The sequence below is a fragment of the Mus musculus genome, chromosome 2 (genome assembly GCF_000001635.26).
Source record: "Mus musculus strain C57BL/6J chromosome 2, GRCm38.p6 C57BL/6J".
NCBI classification, from domain to species: domain Eukaryota; kingdom Metazoa; phylum Chordata; class Mammalia; order Rodentia; family Muridae; genus Mus; species Mus musculus.
This window is the reverse complement of record NC_000068.7, coordinates 103,934,489-103,956,970: the sequence shown is the minus strand read 5'-3', so window position 1 is coordinate 103,956,970 and position 22,482 is coordinate 103,934,489. Positions and strand designations below refer to the sequence as shown.

Genomic DNA, 22,482 nt, shown 5'->3' with positions numbered 1-22,482 from the left:
TGGGATGATAGGCATGTGCTACCACACTGTTTCCCTGATGGATGTTGGGTATCGTTTTAAACTTGAGTCCTAGATGAACTATCTCCCCAATCCACAAGGAAATCTTTTGAGAATTTATTTTTCAAGAGGAAGGGATTCATGAAATAAAACTCAACCAAGAGGCTTGTATCATCTAGGAAGTGGCATTTGACATGGGCTCAGCTATTGGCTTTCAGTATTTCAGACAAAAGATGGCAGTTATTTAAAAAATTTTACCTATAGCTACAAACAATTGCTATATTCTTTTAATTGAGAAGCTATTATGTGCTGGGTTATGCAGTCCTTACTTAATCCCTGACAGTCTTGTGAAATGGTAGTCTTATTCCAACTATATAGATATGAAAGCTGAGAGTGAGAAAATTTTGCTGACAGAGGCCCAGAGTTGCAGGTGTGTATGAGATGGGATTGAAACCCAGGTTTCTTGACTCTCTACATCCCCACACTCCCTCCTGTTTAAAGGCATGGTCGGCCAAAGCGTACCACGTCTGAGCCAGTGACTGTGGATAAGTGGGAAGTGTATTCTTATACAAGCATGGGCATCAAGGAGAATTTGTGGGTGAGGAGTCCCCTGACAGGAGCGGCCCCTGACATTTGGAAGAATATAGGGAGCAGAGGATTCACTGAATGAATGCATAAGATGCTCTTGAAATCCCGGGTGGATGTGTATATTGTTAACATGGCACAACCATATCAAGGACCGCAGTACTTCAGATCCATGGCAAAACCTTCCTTGGTAAGGCTCAGCAGGGCAGCAATGCCTTCCTCTGGTCTGTCTGTGAATGCTGGCCACTGTGCAAATGCTATCAATTGTAGCTTCCTCATAGGAGCCCCATCGGCAGGAGCACAGCCCACCCAAGCCCACCTTCTCTGTACATGTATGTCTGTGTGTCTGTCCTTTCTTCATTCCTTTGCCACCCCTGCCAGGTTTTCAGGTCTGACTGTGAATGTTGGCAGTGTGTGCAACAACTATCAAATGTAGCTTCCTCCTCCCGAATGACCACAACATGGGACTGCTAACCTAGAGAGAACTGCTGACACCAGCTAACCCTTCTCCCTGTGCTGGACATAAGAGCTCTGAGGTTCCATGTTCTTGTTGCATCAGCAGAAGCCTAGCCTCTCTGTACACGTGTGTCTGTGTCTGTTCCTTCTTCATTCACTCAATACCCAAGCCAGGTTTTCAGGACCAAGCTATACAGGACACAGGAGAGAAAGGAAGCCTGGCCTTGGGGGTACAGATAACAGACAGGAATGCACTCCCTGAACAAGGGGAGGGACGCAGATTAACCTAAGGTGATCTGCTCTGGAGTGAGGCTAGGATCGGCCTGGACACATGGCTCAGGGCTTTAGAGCCTTTGTTGCTCTTACAGAGCACCCAGGTTTAGTTCCCAGCACCCACATGGTAGCTTGCAATTGTCAGTAACTCCAGGTCTGGGGGGAGGGAACAACTCAGCATCGTCTTCTGGTCTCTACAGGCACCAAGCACACATACTGGTATGCATACATACTTGCATGCAAACACAAATAAGGCCAAAATGAAGATTAGGAAAGGAAAAAAAGGGGGGGGGGAGGCTGAGTATCTTGCGTGAGACTTTCTAGGTACAAGAGAACTGGAAAGAGCTGAAGCAGCTGTGGTTTCTGCCCCAGTGAGTGTTAGCAGTTTGGAGTTGCCATTTTGCTGTGAGCAACTCCATGCACTCAACAAAATTTCTCCACAATTGACTAACATTCCGCTCAGTGTGCCACAATCTTGCCAATACAACTTACATAGAGATGGTACCAATATTAGGTCACCATCTTAGTATGTGAAATCTACCTGTAAACAGGAAGGCCTCTGTGGCAATGTCACATTAGGTGGCCAAGGACATCCAAACCTTAGGGAGTTCAAAGTACACGGTATAAAATTTGCCTTTGATTTCATAGTGCTTCTGTTGGGCTCCATGGATCTTTGCCTATAAACTTCTTCCACATAACAAAAGGATGTGCTATGCCCTGCAAGGGCAGGGGCTCTTCCCCAGGCAGTGGTCAAGTCTTAGGCATCTACCATATTTGGGCTCTTTGGTAGAAGCATCATTGATGCCACTGTCTACATCATGCAGGGTGATAGAGTGTTCGGCTTCTCTCTGCTGCCTCTAACAGTTTCCCGGTGTGACCATATTGCAAGCCCTCCCTTAGTGGTGCCCTTCTGACGCACACTTAGACTCAGAGCAGTCGGTAGGAAATGGGTTATGACTCTCTGGGACTTTGGCATTGCAACAGTGCAATTCAATTTCAAAGTGTTAATGTAATGGTAAGGCACTTGTCAGAGTTAGCTGCATGTAGTGTGGGTTTGAGCAGTGGAGACCTCAGGATAGCTCACAGACTGGCACAGGTGAACCGGGTTCCTCTGGAACTCCAACCTCTTGTGTCTGTTTCATCTGTGGGACTCAATGCCATTAGGATAGATACGCAACCAGGACTCAGGGCTGGGGCCAGATTTTATATCAAAGCCCTACCAGTCTGGCCCATCATAGAAAGGGCAGAGTCTAGCTGACTACTCTAGTGGCCCTTGGTTTTGATGGTTTGTGATCCAATAAGGCTTGCTTTTTTGTAGGGTGATGGAGAGTTGGAGAAGGGATAACAGACCCAGTGCTGCATGAAGTCCAATCCTTTGGTTATAGCTCTAGCCGTGTGCATGCACTTGTTAGTCTAGGATAGCCTAAAGCAGTGGGCTTGCTTTGGGAGGCCTGGCAAAGAAAGTTTTGGTGAATGGGGTGCATTGTACACAAGGGGAAGAAGAACTTGGATGATGGTCTGTCTAGTGTGAGCACTGTTTGGGTATGCTACACTCGCAGCAGTCTGGTAGGAGTGGATGTTTGTGCTCTGGTATGGACACTTTGGATTACTGGGTGTTATTCATCTAGGGTGCAGAGGTGTAGGTGGGCACCTGCAATGGGGCTGGTCCAGCCCAGGCCAGCATAACTATGATGTCAGACTCGGATCATAGAGGCACACAAAGATGCACAGAGTAGATTGGACACTTGAAGACACACTTAGTTCTAACCTGGGCTCCCAAAGAGTACCATAATTCTGATAAACATAGCTGGAAGGCAAAGATGGAGGGGGTGGGTCCAAAAGCTCAGAAGCATGCCTTCTGTTTACCCCCATAGCGGCTCAGGATAGTAGAATGCTTCTGGCTCATGGTGCTATAACAGAAGCCTTATATAGTCTGCACAGACATGAATGATTGACACTGCGTATCCAATGGTGCCCAGGTGTCCTGGCACTAAGTAGGGAAAACAGTGTCCCAGACACAGCTGTCATCCCTATCAGGCAGGACTGGGTAGTGAGAACTCAAAGGATTCACAGTCACGTCTACACATTTTAAGGTTCCATAACAGCATTTGTGGCTACTCATTCACAAGAACAGGGACATCTGTGTCCCATAGCTTTGTGCAGCTTCTGTGCTTTGGCATGTGCGGTTGAGGATGGCTAGCCTCAGGCGTGCGATTTTAGACCACTGGGGTTGGACACCAGGTTCTCTTTGTCTTCTCCAAGAGCTGTATGGTGGTAGGTATCACTCCTGGAGCCAGTCTCTCAGTCCTTGTGTGGGAGAAGTCAGCCAGCCTGAAAATCCATCATAACCAGTGGCAGTTTTAGGGGAAACAGTGTCTGGCTTCCAGGTTGGTAGAAATATACTGTCATGGATTTGGCTCTCTTCCCTGTAGCCAGCAGGTCCCAGTTATTATCTGCCCTCCAGTCTGGCACTCATCCTTTGTGAAGTGAGCCATGTTGGAAAGGGACAGCTGAACTGGGAGCACTTGAGGCAGGAAACCCATGACTTGGAGCCTGGGTCTCTCATCAGAACCAGTAAAGGCATAATGAGGGTTAGGGCCCCCCATGATCAGGAGCCAAAAGAAAAGAGAACAATAAAAGGAAACTAATTTGGGAAACTTCACACCATTTTGGAGCTTTAAGAAAAGATTCATGATGGTTGTATCTATGGTAACACAATGGGAGAAGAGAAGCAGGAATGGCCAGGGATATGTGTCCACTGTGGGCAGGGCACGTGGGGTAAGGACTCCTGAAGGCTGGTTTTCCATCACCAGTGCAGTTCCTCTATGATCCCAACTGGAGTCACATGTTGTGTCCAGCTCTGTTTCTTCATGGCTGTGTCCATCTCCAAGGTAGCAGTAGCCATGGGTTGGAAAAGCATCATCACATTGCAGGAGGCCCTGAAGACCAGCCTTTCTGACTGTGATTGAAGGAGCCATTAGCCCATCAGAGACTTCTGAATAGGGGAGAATGTGTGTAATACTGCATTTTAGTCCAACTAGAGGAGAGAGGGAGGTGAAGCTGCCACAATAGGGCGGTGCATCATTAGGGGAGGGTTGAAGGAAGCAGTCATAAGACCAGAGGTGAGTGAGTGGACAAGGGCAGGTGGCACCCTGTGTGACAGGCGACACCCTGCATGACAGGTGGCATGGGAACTGAGGCAGGTTGGACCACCAGCTGTGGTCTCTAGCTGCCACCGTGGCTTGGGCATTGAAGTCTGCCAGGCTTAGCCAAGCCCACCCATGTAGTATTCTGTGTGTCCTTTCCACTCCGCTCGTAGAGTACATGTGACTGGTCTGCCTCCTCGTTGTATATGACACCCACACTGCCCATTTTTCCATCCCCTATGCTGCTGCCAGAGTGACTCTTCATAACCCATGTCAGATAATCTCACACTTGAAGCTCTCCAAAGACTCCTTACTTGCTCAGCCAGAGCAAAAGTCAGCTTCCCTGAGTTTCCATGTGGCTGACTCAACTGGTTCTGCACCCTCTTCTTTGGTCCTTCTCGTGACTTTAGTCACATGGTCACCTTGCTAACCCTGAACCCTAGGGCCTCCACTCTTTCCCTTTTCCCCAGGACATTCTTCCTAAGATGCCAGTCCTCATCACAAAAGTCTTCTCTTGTCACGTGAGTTGGAAATGCACAGTCCTGACTATACCATCCCTTCTCCTTCAGTTCATTCATGTTTTCTCCACAGCATGTAACGGCCACCTGGAATGCCCCTGTGGTTCCTTGTTTTTTCAGTGTCTCTCACCGGTGCTGATTTGTAAGCTCTGTCAGGTGAGAGTAACGTTTGCCTCATTGCCATCTATGTATTCCCACTGCCTGGAACGATCCCATCATGTATTAGATGCCCAGTAAATGAATGAATCAGTAAAGCTTCTGGTGTCGTCCCAACTTGCTGGTAGGAGAAACTGAGGCTGGAGAAGGCCAAGCAACTTGACCAAGCAGAACAGTTAGTGGTTGACCAAGCCAAATTCAATCCAAGTAATGTTAGACGCCTGTGGCTGAGAAGGGGGGTCATTCGTAAACAGAAACAGAGACCAGGAACAGGTTTGGCTGATGCAGAGAATGAATGACAAATTTACTTGAGACTCTGCTTCTCTTTGAAGTCAAGCTTCGCCACTTGAGCACTTCATTTGTGTCTGCTGCTGTGCCGGGTACTAGGACTTAAAATGAATCAGAAATGGTCCCCACCCTTGAAGTACTCAGCTTGTCTACACGTTAATTGCCAAGGGTACACCCACCAGACCACTGCCACCCTGGATTCTGGTGATGGGCTCATAGCCAGACCACCCTAACCAGTGTGACAATCCTGGCCAGACAGCAACATCTAACTGTGTGTGCATTAGATCAACAGTCTGTGAGCAGTTACATTGTGTCAGAACAGAAAAAGATCAGTCAAGGGTCTGTATTCAAGAACCCATAGATACAATGAGAAAGATGCAGGCAGAGGGCTACATTAATGTTTTAGTCAACATATATAGCAGCCCTAAGATTATAGAGGAGATAGAAATGACTTTTTGTTTGTTTTGTTGTTTTGTTTTGATTTGAGACAGAGTCTCACTTTTATATAGCTCTGGCTAGCCTGGAACTCACTGTGTAGAACAGGCTGGCCTCAAACTCACAGAGATCTGCCTGTCTTGGTCTTCTCAGGGCTTTAAAGGCACGTGGTACCATGCTTGGCAAAACGAAAAGTTCTTATTGCCTCCAAGTTTGTGTTAAGCTGTGTTATTACAAAAGAGCCATAAGGTTTAAAATGTGAAGTATTCAAAGTTAGATGTTATAGAAAGCAAAGGCTAGTTTTTTGTCAGGAAAGAATTTTATTTTATTTTTATGTGTGTAAATGTTTTGCCTGTGTATATATCTGTGCACCAAGTACATGTCTGGTACCCTCAGAGATCAGAAGAAGGCATCAAGTTCCTTAGGACTGGAATCATGGCGAATGGCTTTACGCTATCATAAGGGTGCTGGAAACTGAACCAGGATCTTCTGTAAGAGCAGCAAGTGCTCTTAACTGCTGAGCCATCTCTCCAGCCCTAAGATATAATAATAATAATAATAATAATAATAATAATAATAATAAATAATGAATTAGCATAGCCTAAGGTACCAGCTTTAGGAAGTCTAGAGGAGTACACAGCAACACCCTAGGTCTCACACACGGGCATCATGCATTCCTCACTCACCAGTACTAGGAGCCTGACACAGGTACACTGAGTTTCATCTTCAATTACTGCATGGTTTACCATCTGTATATTTAGATACAGACACCACAGTGTTGGAAGTTCCTGGAGTTTCAGCATAGTATCATGAAACATGTTTGAAGCCTAGGAACGTCAGACTATACTTACATCACCCTGGGTTTATGTGAGTACATTCAGAATTTGCATGGGCACAAAATCACGTAGCTATGCATTTCTCAGAGCATATCTGTGTTATCAAGCAATGCGTGGCCACTCTCCATTCATTTATTCCTTTACTCGTTAGATCAAAAACAAACGCTTGTCATGGACCAAACACTCTTAGGCTCTGGATATAAGACCATGAACAAAATAGACACTGCGCCTACAGACAAGGAAGTTACTCCCTGGGGTGGCCAGTCTTGATTGTCAACTTTCCTAGATCTGGAATCAATTACAAGAAAAGCCGCTGGCATTTCTGTGGAGAGGCTTTTCTTTTCATTTTTTAAAAAATATTTATTGTGTTCTAAATGATGTATACACGTATGTGAATGTCAGGTTTCATCCACCAGTGCAGGGGCCTTTGGGAGACTGGAGCTGGAGTCACAGGTGGTTGTAAGCCATCAGATGTGGGTACTGGGAACAGAACTCAAGTCCTCTGCAAGAGTGGTTTGTATTCTCTACTGGCAAGCCATCTCTCCTGTACCTGTGAAGGAGTTTCTTGCCTAATTATCTGAAGCAGGAAAAGCTACCCTAGATGTTGGTGGCACCTTCTGTTGGCAGCCTAGACAACAGATGGGAAAAGAGAAGTTTTGTCTCTTACCTGCCTGCCTTCATTCTCCATGGCAGGTGCATGCCTTCCTTCCCTGACTTTAGGACCCACCTAGGGCTTCCACCACAGACTGAAGAACAATGGCTTTCCAGTAATCCTCCAGGCCTTCAATGCCTGATTGGCACTGATACATCCAGCTGCGTGGACCCAGCAGCTTACAGGTTCTTGACTGCTCTAGTGTGGGACAACCATTGCTGGGCTACCCAGACCATATCATGTGAGCCAAACTAATAAATCCTCTTTCCCTCTCTCATTCTATATCCATCTGTTGATTCTCTTCCTCTAGAGACCCATGACTAATGCACAGCCTAGTGTGAAGTAATTATAATATTAAGTGATGTTATTATTGTGAGGATTATTAACATGAATGACTAACTCGGAGTAAGTGCCAGCGTGTGTCCAGACACTTCTGTGGTTTTTCTCACTAATTCTCATCATAGCTAGTGAGTTCCCACAGTGTATTAGAGACAAGGAGACAGAGGCCTCAGAGAGTGTAAAACGATTATCTGGTTGGACAGTGGTAAATTTCAATCCCTTACCGATAAAGTCAAAAAGCCTTCTTTGTCATCAAGATTCAGGTTTTCAGTTGGCGTCTGAGGGAGGCTGAGTTTGTCTAAGCAGAGACACTGGAACAGGAATCTGGGATGATGAGGACAGAGAAGCTGCTCCATGGGGGAGCTGACCCACGGGCGAGACAGGCTGTGCAAAATGCAAACCCGCCTAGTCTGACCAGAGGTGGGGTCTCCCAGATGCACATCTCCTTTCACTGGTCCCGTGTGGTAGTAGGAACACTCTCTCGTCTGTTTGGTTTTGTAAGGACGCCCTTCAAATCCTGCAGACCAGCCCACTAGCAAGGTTATTCCAAGTCCTTCTTTATAGCCCTTGTCTTCTACTTAGTGTGAGAATGTGTTTGGGAATGTGAATAAGGGCAGTGACCCGGGTTGTTCATCACACACACACACACACACACACACACACACACACACACACACACACCCCACAGAGGCGGGGGATGTAAACATCAGCCTCTTTGGGAGACAGTTTCATGGTCCCCCTTTTGCAGCTGGTGCAGAAGGGAAAATTAGCAGTTCCCAAAGACATTAGCAGCTGCCAGCTCACACGGTGAGCACCTGCCTCACTCTGGGCTTGTCCAAGTCTCAGCATCTGAGTCACCAGCTCTTCTTTCCTTCTGGAAATCCCAGGACACCACGAGAGAGGCTTGAAGTCTCCAGCCACCATCATAGTGTTTTGATTTTAAAAGACTATTCTAATTGCCATGTCCTCTGACTCCTCAAAGAAGCAAGTTTTCTCGAGGTCCTGCATGCGCTGGAGACTTAATGAAGCCTGCTCACCAGCAGGTGATGTAATCCCTGTGACTCCTGATCAGATCCAACCTGTCTGTCTCACTGACGCCTCTGGGCTAATTGCTCTGCTTCACACCTGTTCCTTCTCAGGAGACCCTGGTACTCTAACCCCTGGTGCCTCTGCCACCTCCTCACTCTGCCAGGACACCCGCAGGTCCTTGTGGAAGTCAGCAAAGTCCATCCCACAGCCTGAGGGGCCCTTTCCCTATGAACGCTGCTGGTTGGTCTTTCAAGGGTTGCAGATCCAGTGTTTGGAAGGCTGAGCCTGCCTATGGCATGACTGTCTATCTGTCAGGCCTTCTGGAACCTTCACCCTTCTACCAGGCCCTCTCATGCCGTGTATGCTCTGTGAGGGTCACCAAAGGCCAGCAGAGACATTCCACTGGGCTGGGCCAGACTTGAGCAAGCTCTGCACACTCGATTCCTCACCTAGACTTTCCACCCTCTGGCTCAGGGTTGTCAGCTTTGTTCTGTTTGGTGTGTGTGGGGGGGTGGTACTGCGGGTCTTGCACATGCTAACCAATTGCTCTACCACCAAACAACTTCCACAGCCATTCAATGATGGTGATGAGCCTCTGCTCTGAAGCCCTCGAACAGATCATGCAATCCTACAAAGAAACCAGTGGCCTGGTCCCACAGTTCCCTCTCCCTCCTACAGTTCTTTCCAGTGCTCCAGTAACACTGAAAATCCTAAGCATCTCTCACTCACGTTTTACTAAGGTCTTCCCTCTGCACCATCGGCCAGTATGAGCCTTTCCTTTAGACTCCATAAATCATTCGGCTATTTCAGTAAAAGGGGCTATTCCAGGAACTTCAGGACAAACGTAGGTTAAAACCTTGGTTCAAGCCAGGCAGTGGTGGCGCACACCTTTAATCCCAGCACTTGGGAGGCAGAGACAGGTGGATTTCTGAGTTCGAGGCCAGCCTGGTCTACAAAGTGAGTTCCAGGACAGCCAGGGCTACACAGAGAAACCCTGTCCCAAAACAACAACAACAACAACAACAACAAAAACCCTTGATTCAGCCACTTGTGAGCTCCACAGACCCTGTAAGAATACTCGGGCTCTCAGAACCTCCACCGCTCTGACTTCTACCACGGAGACCACGGTACCCACTTTGCAGGGCTGCAGGCTCGTTGAGAGGCTTAAATGAGGCAACAGCAGGAAGGAGCTTGCACAAGTACCGATATTACATAACGTACAGGCATCATCCTAACCAGTGATAGTTTTGGTGTATGGATTTGATCATTGCTGAAGTAAATGTTACATTCATCTCACCTGGCTGTTCTTTTGAACGTCTCAGAACCTGGAACAGTTAGAAGTGCATAAAAGTCCCCTGGAAACATCTGGATTTTTATTGACTGAATAAAAGGACACCCGAGGTTCCCTTTCCCCTTGTCTTTGCCACATAGCTTCTTTCAACAGCTATCGCTGGCCTGAGTCTTTGGGACCACCCCAGGTGTTCTCTCTTTCCTGGCACCTGACCTCTTTTGAACTCTTTGGTCCTGAAGTCTGGCATGCTTACTATTGTTACCATTCCTTGAAACAGCCCCTCCTCCATGCATCAACTGTCTGCCAGGCCAGGCCCTGTCCCAGGCTGACAGCTCACCCCACCTCACCCCTAATTCTCTTCTGAGCATCAGCAGCCTACCCCCATCCAAAGATAACTTTTATAGCTGATCTCTGGCGGCACCTCCTACCTTCCAATTAGGAGCCTGTCAACACCCAGACCATCACTCTTCCTATAGTGGCTGACAACACGGGAGCCTGCTGAGGCTGCTCTGGGGAAAGAATGAAGGGAAATTATTTCCATGGTGCAGTGGTACTGAGCCCATAGGTGGAATCTAGGTGATTCTGACTTTGGGCCAGCCTCCCTGTTCTGCACCAAAAATCTGCAGTACTAATGTGGCAGCTGGTACCCAGTTGGTACTTGATAAATAAGTATACGGGGACTGAAAATGTCAAGGGCACAGGAGCTAGCTAGCAGACTCCAATTAGTTTTCCTCTCTCATACATGCAAATAATTAAGTTAGCTCGCTCATGCTTTTGTGAGCTCCCCTTTCCTTTAGTGGTTACACATGAACCTATAACCAGAAAGGAGAGACAACAGTCTCTGTTGGCTTTCTCCATCTAGCCCCTTAGATGCTCATTCCTTAGACTCTCTGACACACAGGGGCATTTGCAGAAGCTGCAGCCCATGAAGGAAGTATGACACAATCTAACATTTTTCTTATCTGGCAGTGTGGTCTAGTGGTTTGCACAGGGGCTGTGCAAGTCGGAAGTCTGGCTTTCTATTTCTGGGGCTGAAGGGAAACTGTGTAACAACAGCCTTTGCTCCACTGCTTGCTCTCACTTTCTCTTTCTCTTGGTCCCAATCCCGAGGCTGAGCCGGCCTAAGCACCCAAGAATTCAGGGAAAAAATGATAGTGCCCCTGCCCCACCCGTGGGTCCTGCTTCAGTCTCTGGTGAGGCTGTGAAGTCTATCATGCATTCATCCCCAGAGCCCAGTGCAGGCTGAGGGGTGAGCAGGAGAGTGGTTTAGAGCCAGGACCATGAAAAGGCAGGGGTGGCAGGCTAACCACATCAAACCAACCCCCTTTCTCTTTGTTACCGCTTTGAGCCTGCAGCTCTGTGGGTAGCTCTGAGGGTGCAGATTTTGTAAAGTTAGGAGCCCTGATGCCTGGACAGGGAGGCAGGAACAAGCCGGACCTTGCATTGCCCTCAAGGTGGTGAATCCAGTCATAAGGATGAGTTCTTTGATTTGAAGTAGGAAAGAATTGGGGAGAGAAATAGTTACAACAGATCAGATGGAGTTGGGAGTACATTAAGATCAGATCTGCCCTCAAGGGCAGAGGGCCTTAAGAACATAGTTTCTTTATGGCTGGGCCCTACAATGTCTTTGGGAAGAGAGATCAATGCCAAACCAGCCCAATTTAGAGAGACATATGAATTTCCAGGGAATCCTATTGCATCTCAAAACGTATAAGATTTAAGCAGCCTTGAAACAGATAGAAAGAAACCTTTCCACATTTGGCCAGACAAGTACACTATAGCCATGTGAGGTCTGCGCTGTATCTAGAAAGAGCAAGACAAAGCTGGGGACACTAGTCATGGAACATGTCATTTCCTTCCTCATTTCTACCCCACTGATCTTCAGGTCTCAAGTCCTGCTACTGTACACATCTGAGTAGCCAGAAAGCAGCAAGGTCCTGAGGGGTGTCTTTAGAATAAGATCCTGGAGAAGTTCCAGGCTGAGCCTTAGGGTGGGAGTCAGATGGGCTGACTCTCTTTGGGGTCACGTGACAAGGGATGCTCATGTGCTCTTTTCTATGTAGTGTGCAGCTATGGTACAAAGATAGCATTTCAGGAGAGTGTGGTGTTTTACTGCAGCAGAGGCCAGCCGGCAAGGGGAGGTCTGGGGAGCTTGAAAGAAAAGCACAACAGTTTCTTCAGAGGAGCGATGTCAAGGAAAGATGCACATGCTGCTGTCACCTATCAAGTGCACACTCAAGATCCATGCCAATCGAATTGCTAAGCAGCGCATGATGCTGTGCTCAGATGCATCCATAGCTATTGTACTAGATGGTTTTATGTCAACTTGACACAAGCTGGAGTCATCAGAGAGGGAGGAGCCTTAACTTGAGAAAATGCCTCCATGAGATCCTGCTGTAAGGCATTTTCTTAGTGATCAATGGTGGGGGTGGGGGGAGCAGCACATTTCAGGTGGTGCCATCCCTGGGCTGGTGGTCGTGGGTTCTATAAGAAAGCAGGCTGAGCAAGCCATGGGGAGTAAGTCAGTACACAGCACCCCTCTATGACCTCTGCCTCAGCTCTTGCCTCCAGCCAGGTTCCTGTCCTGCTTGAGTTCACATCCCGATTTCCTTTGGTGATGAATAGCAACAGGGAAGTGTAAGCCAAATTAAACCTTTCCTCCTCAACTGGCTTTTTGGTCCCACTATTTTGTTGTGGCAATAAAAACTCTGAGATAGCTATCATGGGGATCCCACAGCCCACGAATTACAGTTGGACATGCTTATATGCAATTAGATAAGTCTGAATGGAATTCAGGCATGATCATGCATACCTTTCATCTCAACACTCAGGAGGCTGAGGTGAGGCAGGAGGATTACTATTAACAATTTCATGTCAGTCTGGACTACCTAGAATACATACTGTTGCCTCTCACTGTCTGCATCTCCACTTTTTGTAAGTGAAAACAATAAAATTCTATCAAGACTGTTGAAATATTTTAATAAGATATCCAAAGACAGATAAAATTACTTCCCATGATTTTAATTTATGGTAACTTATAGGTTTGTTTATTTGTTTTGCCCATTTATCCCAACTGAATACTGAGACTTAATTTATTTCAAAGATGGGTTTTCAGGCCAGTGTAATGGCTCAGTAGTGAAAACTATTAACAACTTGAGGTTAGAGCCTAGAGTTGGTACAGAAGAACAAAATGATTCCTATAACTGTCCTTGTTCCTACACACACATACACACACACACACACACACACACACACACACACACACACCAATTTAAACAAATTTTGAAGAAAGTAAGAGGCTCTCTTCATGTCTCATTATGTTGCTGAGGTTGCCCTTGTGCTATAAGGCTAAGCACACACTTGCTTATGCTTATTTGTGCAAGTGTAAGGCCGCAGAGGAGCTGGCAGGACTATGGGTATACACTGTCCACCCACTGAAAAACGTATTCCTTCTTAATAAAAAAGAGCTTGCACTCGATTTCTAGCCTGTTGTTCAGAAAGAGAAATCTTTCTGTTTGCAAAGGCTATCAAAGTAGCCAGTCCCGTGTCAGGATGTAACCAAGGTTTATGACAGCTTCCTAGCTGGTGTAGCCCTGAAAATGATGAGCAGGGACCCCACACTGCTCCACCAGCCACGGGAATGTATTGGTCTCATTTCTTTTCAGTGTGCTCCCATCTTTCTTGACAGGCAAGGTAGCTTAAGCTGGGTCTAGACATGTCTGAACCGGTCTGATACCCACAGGGTACCTCCCTTCCCAGGACCTAATTACCACAGGATCAAGGGGCTTTGCAGAGGACAGCTTGTCCCAAGAAGGAGCAACACTGAAGGGAGCATCTGTCTCATTTGAGGACAAAGGTAAGAGTGGAGGGAAGGCAGACACATTTCCGAGAACAGCTCTGGGGTGCTCAGTGGAGTCCGAAAGCAAGTAAGCTCTAACAGGAGAGGGGGTGAGAATTGAATCAAAGGCTTTTCACTGTAGTGTCCAAGGAACAGTGAGACACAGCCATTGGGGCAGGTTGCTTGGCTGGGAACAAAGATGATGGCACTAGAGGCTTCAGAAGATACTGCCTAAGGGGTTCTACTTGTCTTGGTTTTGGGAAACAACTTCGTATTTTGAGGTCCTTTGCTGACTCATTCATTCATTCACTCACTCACTTATTCAATATGCTAATTGAAAGTCTGTTATGTGCCAACTTAAACATCAATACATTTTGTGTAGAAAATCAGCACCTTCCATACACAGGAATGTATAGAAATATTCCTGGGGATTTGTTTGCACAACCACAGAGGTGAGAAGAATGTGACATGGGGTCTGGAATTTCTTGCAGGGCAGGAGCCAAGGGATCCAATCTGCTCCTATTCCCATTGCTATACTGTGTGTGTGTGTGTGTGTGTGTGTGTGTGTGTGTGTGTGTGCAGGTAGGTGGCTGCCCATTTGTGAATGTCTGATACACTGTTCCTCTCTCTCTGCTTTTGTGGCTTGTACTAACTAGTCCATATTATTCATCTGTAAAGCAAAGAGGCCAAATTCCGTTGGCTTCAAGAGCCACCATTTTATTTTAACTTCTACAAATGAGAACTCTGAGACCTTTATAATAAGCAAAATGAATTATGAACCAGACATTTTTAGAACTGTTTATATCGCTTTGTGATTTTTAGCTTCTGCAGTGATGTGCGACTTAATTGCTTGCTTTGACCCCTCTCTGTGGCATGATTAGAAGCCCTCACCTTCAACCCCTTAGTAACACATGGAGTCACAAGTTGAAAAATAATAGCTAACGCAGGTTTTTTCAAGTGGATTCTTCTGCTTTTTAAGAATTAAAAGATTAAAAATATTTTTAAACCATGCATGGGCCAATAGGTACATTTTTTGATGTGCCAATAGCTGGCTAATAGCGTCCAGTTTGCAACCTTTCACTTAATAAATAGGACTGTGTGACATCAAACTGGGATCCAGCCATGTCTACTGCCTTTGTAGCTTGAGTGGGATCATCAACCTTCCCTAGGAGGGACTTTTCCTTAATGCATGTTAATATTTTAAGATTCACTACTCCTCCTGCCCATGACATGTGAGCTGTGTGTCATGAATGGATATGCTGGCTCATGAATGTGCCTTCGAGGCTAAAGAGTATGCCTGTGTCCTTCTTGTTGGGATGTGGGAGGTTCTGAAGGAGCACTGTCTAAGTGCTCAACTTAGTTCCTTTGGATTAGAAGCAACTGGGAAACAATAGGTAGCCAAGTATCCATTAAACTAATATATGCCCTACTAGGAAAGCTGGGTAATGGCTGCCCTATCCGCGTATGGCTAGAGCAGCAGCCTTCTATTATTCCATCCCAGATGCAGGCCAGTGGTCATGCTGAAGGGAGAACCCAGCTGCAAAATGGCCTATGCCACAGCCCGACTAAGGACCTCCCTGCATGGAAGCATCACCAACGAACAGCTGCCACCCAGTGTACCCCATGTGGGTAAGCCCTGGGTACACTCACTTGCCTCAGCAGCTCTAGGAAGCTGAAACAGAAAGGAAACCTGACTCTACCTGCAAAGAGACCACAGATATAGAGAGAAGCCTCATGGGGCCACTGTCAGCCCTGTGATGCCTTTGTGGGAATTCAAAAGCTGGCCCTCCTCTGGGCCGGCAGGGCAGCATGGGGTGGGGAGCATGTGGATTTGGTGAACAATCAAAGGTAAGTTGGGTTCAGCCCCATTTGCCTGCTCTGCTGCTCAAGCCCAGCTGTGGCTGGCTGGGAGCTCCCACTTGTGGGCTGAGGAGGAGGGTCTAGAATGCTCCCCTGGTATTCTTGACATCATTGTCGCTAGTCTTGTGACTGTGTTGTCTAACACCGTACACACTAGCCACATGTGACACTTAAATTTTCATGGAAATCAAATAAAAGTCAAAAGGCTTCTACTCTTACTAGCTTCGTGTTAAGTAGTTTTTCAACACCCACCTGTGGCTTGTGGCTGTTCTATGAGACAAGGCAGATACAGAACTTCTCTGCCATTCAGCTGAGTTAAAAACCCAACTTCCCTCCTCTCTCTCCAGGTTCTCTCTCTCATAGACCTCACCCACCAACTCTCCTGCATTCCCAATATTTTGGGTCAAACCCCATCGTCATACTTGAGGGTGACGTTTTTCCCTCTGCTAAAATGTCTTTCCTCTGCCCATAAGTGTCTACTCAGTGAAATCCTGCTCACTCTTCCAGGTTCAGATCAGTGACAGCTCCTAAGTCCCCCACCATTTGACTTTGAGCATTCCCAAAGCTGTACCTGTCACGACACCTTTTAGCACTAGGCCAGGTTGGTTGTGGGCCTGTGTTGGCTGCACTGCTCACTGGTGCCTGTGGGCAGCAGCGGTCTTACTGCTCTCTGGGTAAAGAAGGCCTTTAAAGCTGAGTGGAGAAAGTCCTTCCCAGCAGCCTCTCCCATCCTGGGAATTTGGGGATGGAACCTAGAGCCTTGTACACGTCACACAAGCATCCTACTCAGGCTCTTGGTGGCTCGTTGTGTGATGCTATTTCTAAGGCCATGAGTCATTCCTAATGATTTACTTTTTAGTCCCTCAAAAATATTATATTTTTCAACACAACATCTTAGATACTATGTGCCCGAGACCTCTCTGTGCTCTAGTAGATGGTACTAATTTCCCCAAATCTCCTCTAAGAAAACAGAGAGTCAGGGATGAGCAGTTATTCAAGGATGGCTCAGCTAGGAAGCAACAGAGTGGCGTTTGGACAGGGAACATCCCAGTCCCAGGTCCCAGACTGGTGCTTCCCCTTTCAGGAAGTGGACAGTGGACATGCAATGCAATCACTTTGCTTACCTTAAGCAGGACATGGAACTTGGCCGGGAAGTGGTTCAGGGCAGCTGACCCTTAAGTACATTGACAAATTTCACCTCCTTCACTACAAGAGGAAACCAAGGCTGGTGAGGACTTGTCCTAGGGAGGACTCTTCCTTGGGTGGACTCTACAGCCTTCATGTCTTTCTTTCCTGGTAGTTCCTTTCCCTCCCCAGCCAACAACTGCTCACTTCTTATAACTTGAATACTGCAGAAAGGCAAGACTAGCCCCATTGGAGAGCCCACGATCCCCTGACACCCCCTCCCCCTTTGCCTCGGCTTCGGATAAAATGCTTTTTATCTTTCTTTTTTGTCCTTATCCCCAAAGTTTCTGTACTAGGGTTGGGTGAACTGTTTTATGATGACATTTTTTTAAATCCCCCCTTTCTTCAAGAGGCTTTTAGCTTGAGAGTCAGAGCTAACTCTGGGTATCTAGTTTCAAAGTTCCTTCCTAGAAATAGAGACACTCAAAACCTGGTTAAAAGGAGTGGGCATGTGTGGCCAAGGAAGCCCAAGCTCCCAAACATATCTTGACTCTCTATGCTCTGCTATTGCACAGGATTTGGGGTCAGTGTTGAGAGGCAACGGCAATGTCTGCCAGAGTGTCTGTGACCTCCTTCCAATCAACTCAGTTGTCCTTTCTGTTCTTGCCTCTCCTATTTGATGATGATGATGATGATGGTGATGGTGATGATGATGGTGATGGTGATGGTGATGATGATGGTGATGGTGATGGTGATTTCTCTGGCATTGTGTGGTCCTTCTGGGGGACTGGGCCCAGGAAAAGTTTTCATGTAGTTTCTGATATCCACTGACCACACATATCAGTGTCCCACCCAACCCAAAGGGAGCTTCTCTGTTAGATGTTTTGAGGCCAGATTATTGAGTAAGTACCCAGGGACAGAACCATGAGTCAAAACCTGAACTTGAGGAGTAGAACACCTGTGTTGAGAAGCCTGCAAGAAAGCTTGGTAGGAAAAGTTGGTGTTCCACACCACATGGTGTAAGGAGAGAACCAACAACTCCTCAAAGTTGTCCTTTGACCTTCATGTGTGCTCCATGGCTTGTATATACCTCACATATGACTATCTCCAACACACACACATACACACACAGACAAATCATCTTTCTCTCTAACTTTGCCTAGCTTCAGGCCTTTCTCATTCTGACCTTAGCAACCTGATTCTGAACCCTTGTGTTTCTGGCCTGACTTTCTCTCCATTAATGATGTTGGCTTTAGTGTCATCTCTAGGTCAGGACCAGCCTGATAATGTACTGACAATCCTATGATGCTTCTGCTTTGAGTTGGTACGACCACATGGGACTGTCCCCTGGCTCTCTTTGAGCCTATGTGAGACTCTGGCCTCTACTGAAACTATGAACCTTAGTCAGGACAGCTATGAGCTCAACCCCTTAGAGGCAGGCTGGCTGTGAGTAAACTCTAAGTGATGTGGCTTTCTTTTGTGGACATTTTGTTTTATTTCTCTGTGACTCTGTTCTGTCATCTAGAAAAGGTCCTTAAAAATAAACTCCCATCTCTTGGCAATGTTGTGAGGATTGCACGGAGGAAGCTATGTAAACAGTGCCTATAACATAGAAATGTCTCAATAAATATCACCTGTTGTTATCTTTACACGTGCTTTCGTTATTTCCCAGACTTAAAAACAAGTATCTTCCTTTCTCCCGAGCTCTGGGAACTTTTTCAAAAATGCTTCAAGGAAAAGGTAACCACTGACATGTTGTGAATTCCCCCAAGACTGATGACAAAGGACCATGCAACATACAGACACACCAATGCCATAGGGAGAAAGTGTAAGGAAGCAGAGGATAGCACCTGCCTGGTTCCTCACTATTTGAAGGCAAGAGGATTACGGCGGCGGGCTTGAGGTCAGTCTGAGCTACATAGCAAGTATTAGGTTATCAGGACAACACAGTAAGACCTTTTTCACCCCCCCCCAAAGGAAGATGAAAGAAGTGGGGGGCTACAACCAGCAGGTACAGACGCCGTTTCCCACTAACCAACCCCAAGCTGCACAAAGCAAAGTGTCTTCTGTGGCTTTTCTAACCTGTGCCTGTTTTGCCATGGCCTCCAGGGTGAACCTTTAGTGAACAATGCCTCCCACCAGCTCTTCCCATGATGCCATTAATTCCAGGATAGCACCATCAACTAACCGATTCCAACAATGAGAAAGATGTTACTCAGCCAGGCCTCCCTTCCTGTTCTCCAGTCCACAGAACACCTGGTCATCTGTTGACTCATGTTTCTGTGAGTGAGTGGAAGCGTGTGTGTGTGTGTGTGTGTGTGTGTGTGTGTGTGTGTGTGTGTGTGTGTGTGTACTGAACCTAATTAAAACTAGGTGTAAAATAGCCACAAGAAAAACTCTGTGGGGAGAAAAATATCAAAATAATTAAAATAGTGCTGCATCATATGTAGCAGATGTGCAGCTTGGTCTTCATGGGGGTCCCGAACAACTGGAGTGGGGGGCCATCCCAAAAGCTGTTGCCTGTATGTGGGGTATGTTCTTCTCACTGGTCTGCCTTGTCTGGCCTCAGTGAGAGAGGAAGCATGAACTCTAGTTACTGAGGCAGTAACTAGAGTTCATGGCACTAACTTGAGATTGGTCCATCACACAAAGCTTTTTATCAGTCCTGTGGTGTTTGCTGACCAGCTACTGTACAGCAGACATGGCTCTGCACCCTGCAAGGACAAAGTGAACAAAGAGGGCATGTTCCCTTCCTTCTGAGGGACTCCTCAAATGGGGCAAACAGGTAACTCAACGGCAAGTAGATATCCAGTTCTGTTAATTGATGTAGTCAATAAATGTGTATTAAGAACCTACTATGTGCGGGCAGTGGTGGCGCATGCCTTTAATCCCAGCACTTGGGAGGCAGAGGCAGGTGGATTTCTGAGTTTGAGGCCAGCCTGGTCTACAGAGTGAGTTCCAGGACAGCCAGGGCTATACAGAGAAACCCTGTCTCAAAAAACAAAAAACAAACAAACAAAAAAACTACTACGTGCCTGAAATGTGGATCAGCAATACGCAGAGGCAAGCACAGATTTGCATTCAGATGGACTGTAAATGTGTTTATTTCTAGTTGCTGTGAAGGAAAACTACTGGTGCCCTGTCCTACTCTAAAGGGTCAGAATTCCCCAATGGCCTGGCTTTGACCACTGTCATAGAGGCTTTGTCATATTGTTAAGAGTAAACAGGGCAGAAGCACCTGGCCTGACTTGGTCCTAGCAGATGCTTCCTGCAGGGCTAGCCACTGCACAGTGGAGCCTCTGCAAGTGCTGTTTAGATGGTATGTGGCACCCAAATTTGAGGCTGGCAGTGTGAGCGGCACTTGGGGACTATGTGACCACTCTGGGGGCCTCAGGGAATTGTTGCTGGGAAGTCCTGAAACCTCAAGGCTGTTGGTCCCTAGCACCATAGACCGGAACTAATGGGCCTCCCTTGTGCAGATGGAAAAACAGGAGCAAAGAAGACAAATCCTACCTGAGCCTGGAGGCCTCTGCTCCGCTGTGTAGGAGACACTTGATTGCCAGCATGCTCCCAGACTGCAGAGCTCGCTCGGGTCACCAGCCTGAACCGCTAAATGCACATCACGCCCGTCCACTTGGAAATGGCTGAAGGCACTTAAATGGAACTCCCAACCTTTGTCCTCAGCCCCGAGACCACAGGTAAGTATTTGGGTCTGTCTTGTATCGATCATGCCTCCCACTGGCACCAGGAAAAATGCCGTGAAGCGAGTCAACTTTCCAGTGACAAGGGAAGTCATTCCCCTAATCCGCTCTCGCTGGACAATCAGGTTGACAAAAACCATTAAGTTTTCTGAGATTAGAAATTCCCTGTCAGAGGGAGCTGTGTAGAGAGTTTTCCACTCCATTACACCCAGGACAATAACCAGAGGCCAAGTGACAGGAAAAGGCTGGGGTGTTTGTAAGTTTCCTGTGTCCTTGGGTAGAAGGAAATAAATTCACAAGTGTCTCCTTTTTGTAGGACAGGGGAATATATATTATCTCATTAATCAATGCAACGGTCTACAAGGTGGGGGCTATTTATTGCATTTGACAGCAGAAGAAGCTGAGCCTCAGCAAGATTGGACCAGAGACACCCAGTCAGGAGGAGATGGGGCTGGGGACTATGTCCCTGGGCCAAGGGGTATAGAGGCTGCCGACCCACTTCCCTCCAGGCACATCTATACTTATACCACCCTTGAACTGGCTTCCCTTTGAAAGACGTCACTGTTCAGTCAAGTGGAAGCCGACCGGTTCAGTGGGTGAGACCACAGATTTGGGGTGCCTAAGGGACTCTCTGCCTCTTGCTAGGTGGCTTCCAGCAAGTCCCTTTACCTCCCAAGCTTCCTCTCCTTTTTCTTCTTATTCATGAGGGGACAATAAGCCAAAACATCACTCCAGGGCTGGGAAGGCAGCTATGTTGATAAGGTGCCTAGCTGACAAGCATGAGGACCTAATTTCAGATTTCCAGCATCCTTGTGAGCCAGCTAGGACTATAGTCCTAGCTTTGGAAAGGTAGAAACAGGACTGGCCACTTATTTTAGCTGGATTAGTGAGCTGCAGGTTCAGTGAAAGACCCTGTCTCAAAAATAAACAGAAGGCTGAAGAGGCGGCTCAGCAGTTCAGAGCACATGCTGCTTTTCCAGAGGGCTATAGTCCAGTTTCCAGCACCCAAGCCAAACAACTCACAGCCACTTGTAACTCTGGTTCCATAGGGATCTAACACTCTCTTCTGGTCTCCTGTACACATGTGGGAAACACTGTCATGTGCACATATACATAATAAATAAATCTTTTTTAAAACATTAAGTGGGAGCTGGGGAGAGATGGCTCAGCAGTTAGGAGCACCTGCTGGGCTCAGTTCCCAGCACTCAAGTCATGTGGCTCACAACTGCCTGTAACTCCAGTTCCAAGGGGGTCAGATGCCATCTTCTGGCCTCCACAGCTACATGTAAACATGTGGGGGTGTGTTATGCATGTGTGTGTGACATGCACTACACATAAAGTAAAAATAAATAAAGCTTAAGAAAATAAAGCAGAGAAAAACAGAGGAAGGCACCCAGCATCCATCTGTGTCCTCAGTGTGGATGCACATACATGTGAACACACATAAACACATGTGCTCGCTTGCACCACACACACAGCCATAAAAACAAACTAAAACAAACACCATCTCATAAAGGCTGTGAGGATTCAGTGAGGTCAAATGAGAAGAGGAAGGCAGTCAGCATATTGGCTTGTGCGTGGCAGGAACTTTGAAGGGGAAAACAGGAGCCGTTGGTAATAGGAAGTGGCTTTGCTAGTTACATTTTTACCATAATTTTATATAACCACATAACTGAACACTTGGAAAAATACAAAAAAGAAAAATCACCCATTGCTCCACCTATCATTACCCTAGAAACTTATTCCCTCCATTATTTTAACCAACAGATGTATTTTCTCCACATTTAATTATTTTATTTTTTATATTATTGTGTCCTGTCCTTTTTCACTCCTCATTAGATGAAAACCATTTATTTGTCTTCCCTCCTCTTTGCTTTAGTACATGAACAATATTTCACAATGGCTTGGGCCATCACCATCCACCCCATCATTACCTCGTGGGTCAAACCGTGTTTTC

General features: G+C 46.8%; 1 long non-coding RNA gene across 1 annotated transcript; it reads right to left on the bottom strand.

The window, feature by feature from the left end:
• Window positions 1-6,154: 6,154 nt before the first annotated feature.
• Gm39896 lies at window positions 6,155-20,768 on the bottom strand. The gene is made up of 3 exons (XR_866609.2): window positions 20,338-20,768; window positions 16,824-16,905; window positions 6,155-6,390 (listed from the first exon to the last, which is right to left on the bottom strand). It is a non-coding gene; the product is annotated as a predicted gene, 39896 (long non-coding RNA).
• Window positions 20,769-22,482: the final 1,714 nt, after the last annotated feature.